Source organism: Oncorhynchus mykiss, chromosome 7, assembly GCF_013265735.2.
Source record: "Oncorhynchus mykiss isolate Arlee chromosome 7, USDA_OmykA_1.1, whole genome shotgun sequence".
Lineage (NCBI taxonomy): Eukaryota > Metazoa > Chordata > Actinopteri > Salmoniformes > Salmonidae > Oncorhynchus > Oncorhynchus mykiss.
The window spans coordinates 65,352,961-65,364,572 of NC_048571.1; the positions used below are offsets into that span (position 1 = coordinate 65,352,961).

At 41.4% G+C, this 11,612-nt stretch overlaps 1 pseudogene; it reads right to left on the bottom strand.

Moving 5' to 3' along the window:
* Positions 1-7,109: 7,109 nt before the first annotated feature.
* On the bottom strand, positions 7,110-9,539 carry LOC110529000 (annotated as a pseudogene).
* Positions 9,540-11,612: the final 2,073 nt, after the last annotated feature.

The following is an 11,612-nucleotide window of genomic DNA, read 5'->3' on the forward strand; positions in this document are numbered from 1 at the left end:
TTAGGAAATGGAAGACATACAAGACCACTGATAATCTCCCTCGATCTGGGGCTCCACGCAAGATCTCACCCCGTGGGGTCAAAGTGATCACAAGAACGGTGAGCAAAAATCCCAGAACCACACGGGGGGACCTAGTGAATGACCTGCAGAGAGCTGGGACCAAAGTAACAAAGCCTACCATCAGCAAGGGCATTGAAGAGGAAACGTGGCTGGGTCTTTCAGCATGACAATGATCCCAAACACACCGCCCGGGCAACGAAGGAGTGGCTTCGTAAGAAGCATTTCAAGGTCCTGGAGTGGCCTAGCCAGTCTCCAGATCTCAACCCCATAGAAAATCTTTGGAGGGAGTTGAAATTGCGTGTTGCCCAGCAACAGCCCCAAAACATCACTGCTCTAGAGGAGATCTGCATGGAGGAATGGGCCAAAATACCAGCAACAGTGTGTGAAAACCTTGTGAAGACTTACAGAAAATGTTTGACCTCTGTCATTGCCAACAAAGGGTATATAACAAAGTATTGAGATAAACTTTTGTTATTGACCAAATACTTATTTTCCACCATAATTTGCAAATAAATTCATAAAAAATCCTACAATGTGATTTTCTGGATTTTTTTTTCATTTTGTCTGTCATAGTTGAAGTGTACCAATGATGAAAATTACAGGCCTCTCTCATCTTTTTAAGTGGGAGAACTTGCGCAATTGGTGGCTGACTAAATACTTTTTTGCCCCACTGTATATTATATATCATTTTGATTGTTTTTATTTCACACCCCCTCAATGGTCATGCTTCTCACCCTATGGTCATTCCCCCACACCCCGACACCCCCTAAACATTATTTACTCTGCCTCCACACCAATGGACATTTATTTATTCATCACTACTACAGTTAGGATGTGTATATAGGGCTATTTCTATTGTTTTTGGTTTTTATTACCATTTTCATTATTTTATTTCACTGCATCATTTTAAGTCCTGCATGCTGGAGCTTGGAGCCTAAGATTTTCCCTGTACCCTGCAAAAACACCTGCAACCCTGTACATGTGACTATTAAACACTCTGAATCTGAATCCTGCAAACAATGCATTTTTTACATTATTTTTATTTGAATAATTTGGTAAATGAAATTGTGTATGAAATTGTTTGCTGAAATATGCAAAAATAGTTATAATTGCCCATAGTTCTGCACCTTTGGATAGTTGCTCTTCCAAATTTGATCTTCATGATTTAGTGACTGCAAAAACAATGTATTTATCTACTGGGATATTTAAAAGACAGACTAACTTTGTTTTGTCTGCATGGACTCAAGGTAAATATGGTTGTGTTATTCTTTTTGCAGGCATTCGTGTTCTTTTGATTTATGAATTTGCAATTCTGACTGTATAATATAGTTTTGATGAATTTATTTATGTTTTGAGAAGGCAACTACATCTGGAAAATGTATTTACTGTTTTGTTCCAAAAAAAAATGCTTGTAGGCAATTGAGAAAAACTGTAATGATTAGACAGAGGGACAAAGGGACAAAAAGGTTTAATGACAGATTAATTGTCTGTCTGATGGGGCTGCAATGAATGATGCAGAGCCATATATACAGTATATAGACAGATATAGATACAGTATCTGCATGGCTCTGGATCACAGATTTTTGTCTTTATTCATCTTTAGATTTATTTATCTGGTTTGATCGTGATGGCTTTGGACTATTATTACATGCTGACATCTGTTTCGCTAACGACCTCACTGTTTGCTCTCTCCTCATCCTTGATGTGAATCAACCAGTCTTAGTCTGAGACTGAGGGACATGGAGGACAACCCTATCTATGGGAACATCAGCTACACCCAGACAAGTGAGAAGAAGTTCCCAGAAGATGCTTGCTTGCAGAATTTCAGTTGAATTTCATTTTGAATGTCAATGTTTCACTGTTGTCAGAGTAGTGCACATATTCCATGCAGTAAGATGGAACTGTATTTTCTTGGTGTTATTACATGTAAGTAAGTACATAGTAAAAACTAAATGACCTGTTTCATTACATTACGATTCACAATGCAAGCACCCGAAAGCAAAGCATTGTGAATCGTAATGTAATGAAACAGGTTTTGTAGTATAGTTACTATGTACTTACATGTAATAACACCAAGAAAATACAGTTCCATCTTACTGCATGGAATATGTGCACTGCGATGTGATGAGTGACACAGGGTTGAATTATTCTATTTTTCACAACTGGTTTCTCTTTGTTGACAGGAGTAGAACTTCCACTCAGTTCCTCATCCATCAGAGATCGTCCGATCAAAAGTGGTTCTCAGGTGCTACTTTTTCTACACCTTCTCCTTGTGAAGCACAGATGTCTCCTGTTATTGTTCATTATTTGTGTTACCTATCTCTTTGTGTCATGTATAGGCCCATACCAAAAGGTCCTACAGGATATTAAACCTAACCTTGTCCCCAGGCTCAATTGCTAGAGAGTGCTGGCTGGTCGACAAGATTATATATAAACGGTCCAGTGCAGTCAAAAATGGGATTTCCCTTTGTGGTTGGAATTATACTGCGAAATTGAGAAAATTCTGATAATACCCTTTTTGTGTGAGAACTGTTTGAAAAGACTACCTGAAATTTCAGCCTGTATTGGAAGGATGACGTTTTGGTGAAATCACCAAGCGGTAAATTAGTTAGCAGACCAATAGGAAAAAGAGTTCCAAACCTCTCTGCCAATAACAGCTAATTTTCCGTTTTCTCCTACCCATTCAGACCAATCCCAGACAGTCCTAGCTAAATTCTTTCTTGAGAAATTGCTCTTTGCTAAGAAGCTATTTTTGTTTCTTTTTTACTATTTTAATTTAAACAATCAAAGTAAGGTACTTAGCTGTTACTCAGAAATAATTTGATATTCAGATAAAAAGGGCTGCATTGGACCTTTATTAAACATATATTTACCATTTCTTCTTTCTGTCAGGCGCCCTCTAAAAGGCAGGACTGTTATGCCAACCTGACTCTGAAGGCCCCAAAGATGGTGTCTGGCCGCAGCTCCCCACAGCCCCAGATTGAGTACTCTGACGTGGTGACACTACAGGGGCCACAGGAAGTGGAGAAGGTGACTGTGACCAACAACAACGCTGACACGGTCTCTGTGCTTTCTGACCTCTATGCCTCAGTGCAAACGGACCGCACCAAAACTCTGGACACAGAGGATGGCAATGATGGCTATGCCAACCATGTCTGAGAGACAAAATGTTGGTGATATGCTTTCCAATCTGTTATTGAATTTTTGTTTTTATTTGGCAAGATTTGGAGACGATGTTGGTTGTCTAGCCGCAGTTTCACTTCTTAACCATTGAGTGTCGCTATTTGTGAGTTATTGAAAAATATATCCCCTTGCTCTTCTTAATATCAAAGTCTGCAGAGCGGTGTGTGTGTGACAACGGTGTGGTTTAACTTCAGTAATCAGTACATGCAGCCAGACTTTATTACAACTTGTTGAGGCCCGTTCTTACTTATCTAATTCCCCTGACCCTTTGTCTGAACTTTTGGCTCAAACAAGAAGCCAGTAGGAGGTAAGAGGCTACATGCAAAGCACAGGAGGATGGTGGCACCTTAATTGGAGAAAACGGGCTCGTGGGAATGACTGGAACGGCATTTGTGGAATGGTATCAAATACATCAAACACATAGTTTCCAGGTATTTGATGCCATTCCATTTGTTGCATTCCGGACATTTTTATGAGCCATTCTCCCCTCAGCAGCCTTATGTGATGCAAAATTATTATTATTTCCTCAATTTTTTTCAATGACACATTTTCAGATGCCTGTTAGGGTAGAGTGTCTACCGTTTTATAATCTCCAGATCCTGCCTAACAGTAAGGTTGAACTGAACATGAAATGTATGAAGAGAAAATTGTGAAAAGCAATCCATTTCTATATTGTTGAGATTATCACCCATATTGTTTATGTCTAAATTGCTAATACCTCCTTTCGAAATAAACAAAAAACTGGTCATTTATTTAAGTTCGGTGTATATTTATTTTGTCAGTAATATTTGGTAGTGAGTGGAAAACACAAGCCGATGCTTCACAACTATATATCAGGTGAAATATTTGTCTCATTTTTCTATCTGCGTTATTATGTGGATTATCGACATTTTTGTAGGGGTTGATAAATTTTTCGTAAGTGAATATCAAGTCTGAAATTTAAAAGTGGAAATTACAAACTTCAAAAGCCTGTTTACACCTCAAATACAGTACAAGTTTTACATTTATCCTGTAACAGGGTGATCAAATTAAGATCCTACATCTGTATTGTTGACCGGCTCAAGGTGTTCTATTGGAATAGGCAACAAGTACCATGAAACCATGTGTTTGATACGGTTCCATTCCAACCATTACAATAAGCCCATCCTTCGATTTAAAGTGGCACCAGCCACCACTGATACTCATTACTGTTGCTGAGTGGTGGGAGCACGTGTACTTCATATCTTTGTTGGATCTTTTAATTGCCACTTCAAGGTCAAGGCCCAGAGTTGTTCCTGGTCAGGTCACATGGTCAGGACAAAACCCTGTCGCCCTTCCAATGTGTGTTGGACAATCAGCCGATTCTGGTACCATGGCATCAGAGCCAGACCCTGTCTCCTGTGGTGGACGATTGGGTGAGACGCTCAAGAGAGACCTGGGAGGCCGCCAACGGGTACCCTAAACGGGCCAAACGGTGGCGGAAGGCAAGTGCTGACCGCCACCGCAGCGAGGCCCCGGTGTTCGCACCGGAGGACCGGGTCTGGCTCTCGACCCGAAACCTGCCCCTCCGCCTGCCCTGCCGGAAGCTGGGTTTGCGGTTTGTGGGGCCGTTTAAAGTCCTGAGGAGAATAAACGAGGTGGGTTATAGGTTACAGTTCCCAATTATTACCGTATTAACCCTTCGTTTCATGTGTCTCTCCTCAGGCCGGTGGTGGCTGGTCCGCTTCAAGAAGCTGAGGTGTGGGAAGTCCCTGGACATCGAGGGGGTGCCGGCGTATGCAGTTCGGTCCATACTGGTCTCGAGGCGTCGGGTGGGGGAACTTCAGTACCTCGTGGATTGGGAGGGGTAAGGTCCGGAGGAGAGATGCTGGGTGCCGGGGGAGGACTTATTGGACCCACCTATGCTGACCGATCCCTTTTTCCTTTTCTGTTGGTTTTGTCTTTGGTTCCTTTTTCACACCTGGTTTCATTTGCGTTCATTTCTATGTATAAGGGTAACCTGTTGCCTGCCTAAGTTTGTGCGTGATTAGTCTTGATTTTCACGGTTACGCAAGTGTATATAGTGTCGGAACTGTGTTTGTTCCTCCGTTTGTTTGCACGGGTTCTATGTTACAAGGGCGTAGTTCTTTTCGACTGTTGGTGGACTGTCTTACTTAAACACTCTTCTCAGACATCCCTGCTCTCCTACGCCTGACTCCTACACCTATCACCTAGATGCACCTTATCACACTTATGAAGAGAACATCCCTGGTCATCTACTACCTCTGAACTGGTGGACTCACTAAACACATATTGTTAGTTCGTAAATTGTGTCTGAGTGTTGGAGGGTGCCCCTGGTTATCTGTAAATAAATAAAAACAAGAAAATGGTGCAGTCTGGTTTGCTTAATATGAAGAATTTAAAATGATTTATACTTTTACACTTATGAATATTTTACTTATGTGCATTTACTTTTGATACTTAAGGATATGTCAAAACCAAATACTTTCAGACTTAGTAGTATTGTACTGGGTAACTTTTACTTGAGTCATTATCTATTAAGGGATCTTTACTTTTACTCAAGTAGGACAATTGGGTACTTTTTCCACCACTGTCTGTAACTGTAAAGTCTCCATTGGCCTCATAGTGAAATCCCTGAGTGGTTTCCTTCCTCTCCGGCAACTGAGTTAGTAAGGACACCTGTATATTTGCAGTGACTGACTGTATTGATACACTTTATATGGTGTATGTATTAACTTCACTATTCTCAAAGGGATATTCAATGTCTGCTTTTTTATTTTACCCATCTACAAATAAGCACTGGAAAACCTCCCTGGTCTTTGTGGTTGAATCTGCGTTTGAAATTCACTGCTTAACTGAGGGACCTTACAATTATCTGTATGTGTGGGGTACAGAGTTGAGAGAGTCAAAAATCATGTTAAACACAGTGAGTCCATAGAACTTATTATGTGACTTGTTAAGTGAACTTATTTAGGCTTTCCATAACAAAGGGGTTAAACTTATTGTCTTAACATTTCATCTTGAACCGTTTTATTAATTTGAAAAAAGTAATGCCACTTTGACATTATGGGGTATTGTGTGTAGGCCAATGACAAAAAAAATCTTAATTTAATCAATGTTAAACACAGGCTGTGAATTGTTGGGGGAAAAAGTCAAGGGGTGTGAATACTTTCTGAAGGCACTGTATCAATAAATCTTGTGACCTCGTTGATGCCTAATATGTACTCCCAATGATATCCCCTCTGTGTTGTGTGCAATCAAACTTGCAAACAAGGTTTGCCATAACAAAGGAGTGGAATATTCACTCAAGCCATTTCAGTTTTTCATTTTTTATCAATTTGTTGAAATCTCTAAAAACAGAATTCCACATTGACATGATGGAGTATTGTGTGTAGGCCAATAATGGTCTGGGCTGTTTTTCATGGTTTATGCCGCATAGTTCCAGTGAAGGGAAATCTTAACGCGACAGCACACAATGGCATTCTAGACAATTCTGTGCTTTGTGGCAACAGTTTGGGGAAGGCCCTTTCCTGTTTCAGCATGGCAATGCCCCAGTTCACAAAACAAGGTCCATACAAAAAAGGTTTGTTGAGATCGGTGTGGAAGAACTTGCCTGGCCTGCACAGAGCCCTGATCTCAACCTCATCTAACACCTTTGGGATGAATTGGAATGCAGACTGCGAACCAGGCCTAATTGCCCAACATTAGTGCCAGACCTCACTAATGTGCTTGTGGCTGAATGGAAGCATGTCCCCGCAGCAATGTTCCAAAATCTAGTAAAAAGACATCCTGGAAGAGTGGAGGCTGTTATAGCGGCAAAGGGGGAACCAACTCCATATTAATGCCCATGATTTAAGGAATGAGATGTTCGATGAGCAGGTGCTCACCTACTTTTGGTCATGTAGTGTAGCTGCCACCTGGTAGAGGGCCTGCTCATTGGCGGTGCGGCCCAGGCCGGACTTCAGCCCTGGGGATCAGCTGCTGCAGCTCCAGCAGCTTTGGGTCTCCTCCCATGGGTGCACGAATATCTGGTATATACTGGGGCCATAGGTTTCTTTGTTGGACATGAGGATGGCATAAATGCCGGTCATGCAGGATATGAGACCGGTGAGGCCTTGGAGATTATGGATGCCAGACTGGTCTTGGATCCTGAAGCTGTTACGTGTATGCTAAGAAATGGGAAGCAAGTATAGGGAGTGAGTTTAATGAAAAACGGAACAGAACAAAACAAGAAACACGAGTAGCGTACAGACGTGAAACACAGAAACAGAGTCAATAACGCCTGGGGACAGAACCAAAGTAGTGACGGATATAGAGGAGGTAATCAAGAAGGAGATGGAGTCCAGGTGAGTCTCATGAGGCGAAGGTGCGCGTAATGATGATGGCAGGTGTGCGTAATAATTAATAAACTGGCAAAGTCGAGCGCCGTAGAGGGGGAGCGGGAGTAGACGTGACAGAAGCAGTAGGTCAGGAAAGGGGTGAGGTACCTGTATCCCGTGAAGCAGGCTGTGCAGACCATGACCCCCAGGGCGTAGGCTGCAGGGGAGATCATCATGTCCACGGAGGCACCAACAGTCACACCACCCACCAGAGTCACATTCTGAATGTCGGCCATGGTGATCTAGCCTCTCTTGTTGAATAGGGCAGATAAGGCAAAGGCTTTCATCGACAAGGAGCTGAGGCCTATGAAGGTCTGCAGAACAAGCCTGTACTGGTCAAAGTTGAAAGAGGGTCAGAACACCCAGAGAACCAGGGTGCCCATCACTGACAGGATGTCTGACTGGTAACTAGTCATCCCTTTGACGTGGCCATCGTTCAGGCTTGGCTGGTACAGCACAAACGTGACCCTCAACCCAAAGTAACAGACAAACAGATGAGGATGGAGCCACCTGCGTCATTGTTCTTTAGGTATTTCAGCACAGCCCACTCTGTCACAGCAAAGATATGGACCTCTAGCAGGTCCTCTAGAGGGCTGTTCTTTCCCAGCACCGCCCCAAAGGAGATAAGCACCACGCCGCATGTAAACTCAGCATTGACCAGGTTGACGACCCCAAGGTGGATCTTTCCATCGGAGTGTAACTGGAAGTAGCCCTGGACCAAGTAGCCCTTCCCACTAGATGGCGAAGTTGGCTGTCAGGAAGTTGAAGACCATCCCGCTAAAGCCGTAAAGCCACATGAAGGCCAGCAGGCAGCCGCAGGAAGGCCAGCAGGCAGCCAAAGATCATCATCTGCATGTCAGGGAAGAAGGGACAGTCTCGATACAGGGAGTTGTCCATAGGGTTGGTCTCATTGTTCCTGAAACTTGCCGTTGGCATTGTCGTCATAGGGGACAAAGCTGGCACAGAGACCAAGGAATACCACTTCCATCACCAGTTCCAGCACTGGCAAGCGCACCCTCAGGCTAGTGGACTTATTAATGGTGCAATGGACAGCTCACAGAGACCAATTACTCTAGCAGCAGCACTCTCTCCTTCGCACACACACCACACAGCTACACAAGGACTCCACATCTCTCCCACTCAGGACAGAGTTGTACTTTGGTCCTTTTTTTTTTACTTCCCAACTATTTGTTACTGTAAGCCTCAAATTATAATTTCTATTGTGAGAGGGATTAATTTTTTATTTTCTATTTTTTTTTATTTAACCTTTATTTTACTAGGCAAGTCAGTTAAGAACAAATTCTTATTTACAATGACGGCCTACGTCGGCCAAACCCGGACGACGCTGGGCCAATTGTGTGCCGCCCTATGGGACTCCCAATCACAGCCGGTTGTGATACAGTCTTCATACTGTAAAAAGCACTGAGCTAATGAGCTAATGCCTTCAAGTATTATAGTATTCAACACTTTTACTAAACACAATAATGCCCAAACAATGTACTTGGATTTTATGTATTCATTGCAATTACTAGTAATTATACTTCATTAGAATACAGCACAATATATTCCACAACATATTTCTGCAGTCCCACCCACCAACGAATTTCTGACTACACCTCTGCATTGGAGTAAATACCTTTGCTTTAGCCTCTATCAGTGAACAGGTGTTGGGTTGGTATGTGATTTTGTAAACGTTGACGTACTGCAGGCAAGCTCTGTTTCAAATTGTGTTTCATTGTGGGAATATGTTGACATCTAGTGGGAATACATAGACATTACAGGAACTCTCTACAACAGTGATCCTCCAACATCGACCCCACCTGATAGTCATTATTTTTTGTATTCTCACAATTTGTAAGCTATGATTTATTTTCAGGGATGACATGCACTATTTTGCTGTGCCAATTTCCCACTCAGTTTATGAGTAGACCTACTCATTCTCATCTATGACATCTCTGAGTGGGGTTTTAGAAAACCCCAAAACTGTTTTCTTGAATTGTGCATGTCATACAATAAGATTTGTAGATTTGGCATATTTTTGCATGTGTAATGCTTTCTATAGGATATTTAAAATGTAGCCTAGGATCACATTATCTAGCCTATCTCAATTTATCACCAACCGCTTTCTTGACTAGCCTACCCTAGCCTACGTTTTAGTTTCACATATATTAGGCATGTAGGTAGCAGCCTATAACTTTAAACATATTTATCGGCAGGAACCTGCTCTAAGCTCACCAATTGCCGATCTCCATTGTGTCCCTCACTCCCTCAATCTATCTATGCTGGCTGGGAGGAGAGGGGGAGAATCACACTGGTAGACTAGACTAGACGTAATATAGTAAATGTAAATCTGTAATACTCAAATTAGTATGATATGTTACGTTTGGAATGGTTACTTAAGACAGATGGATCCATAAAGCAAAAACCAAATTATGTTGTTTGGTCGGTGTGGATGGGTGAGCGTTCAATGTGAACGTCTAGCAACACAAAGGTTGCGAGTTTGAATCCCATCATGGACAATTTTAGCTAATTATCAACTTTTCAACTACTTACTTTTTAGCTACTTTGGAACTACTTATCATGTTAGCTAAACCTTCACCTTAACCATTTTAGCTAACCCTTCCCCTAACCTTAACCCTTTTAGCTAACCCTTCCCCTATCTTTAACCCTTGTAGCTAACCCTTCCCCTTAACCTAACCCTAACCTTAAGCATTTAACCTAACTCCTAAACTTAACCTTAATCCTAACCCCTAACCCAGTGGTTTAAAGTACCTAAGTAAAAATATTTTAAAGTACTACTTTAATAGTTTTTGGGGTATCTGTACTTTACTATTTATATTTTTGACTACTTTTACTTCATTACATTCCTTAAGTAATTATTGTACTTTTTACTCCATACATTTTCCTTGACACCCAAAAGTACATGTCACATTTTGAATGCTTAGTAGGACAGGAAAATAGTCAAATTCACGCACTTATCAACCGAATATCCCTGGTCATCCCTACTGCCTCTGATCTGGCAAACTCACTATACACACATGCTTTGTATGTAAATGATGTTTGAGTGTTGGAGTGTGCCCCTGGCTTTCCGTAAATTAATAAAACAAGAAAATGGTGCCATCTGGTTTGGTTAATGTTAGGAATTTGAAGTGATTTATACTTTTACTTTTGATACTTAAGTATATTTTAAACCAAATACTTTTAGACTTTTACTCAAGCAGAATTTTACGGGGTGACTTTAACTTTTACTTGAGTCATTTTCTATTAAGGTATCTTTACTTTTACTCAAGTATGACAGTTGGGTACTTTTTCCACCACTGGGCCCTAACCCCTAGCCTACAGTGCCTTGCGAAAGTATTCGGCACCCTTGAACTTTGCGACCTTTTGCCACATTTCAGGCTTCAAACATAAAGATATAAAACTGTATTTTTTTGTGAAGAATCAACAACAAGTGGGACACAATCATGAAGTGGATATTTAAAACTTTTTTAACTTATCAAAAACTGAAAGATTGGGCGTGCAAAATTATTCAGCCCCCTTAAGTTAATAATTTGTAGCGCCACCTTTTGCTGCGATTACAGCTGTAAGTCGCTTGGGGTATGTCTCTATCAGTTTTGCACATCGAGAGACTGACATTTTTTCCCATTCCTCCTTGCAAAACAGCTTGAGCTCAGTGAGGTTGGATGGAGAGCATTTGTGAACAGCAGTTTTCAGTTCTTTCCACAGATTCTCGATTGGATTCAGGTCTGGACTTTGACTTGGCCATTCTAACACCTGGATATGTTTATTTTTGAACCATTCCATTGTAGATTTTGCTTTATGTTTTGGATCATTGGCTTGTTGGAAGACAAATCTCCGTTAGAGTTTGCTGCACTCAAAGTAAAGGGGCTGAATAATTTTGCACGCCCAATTTTTCAGTTTTTGATTTGTTAAAAAAGTTTGAAATATCCAATAAATGTCATTCCACTTCATGATTGTGTCCCACTTGTTGTTGATTCTTCACAAAAAAAT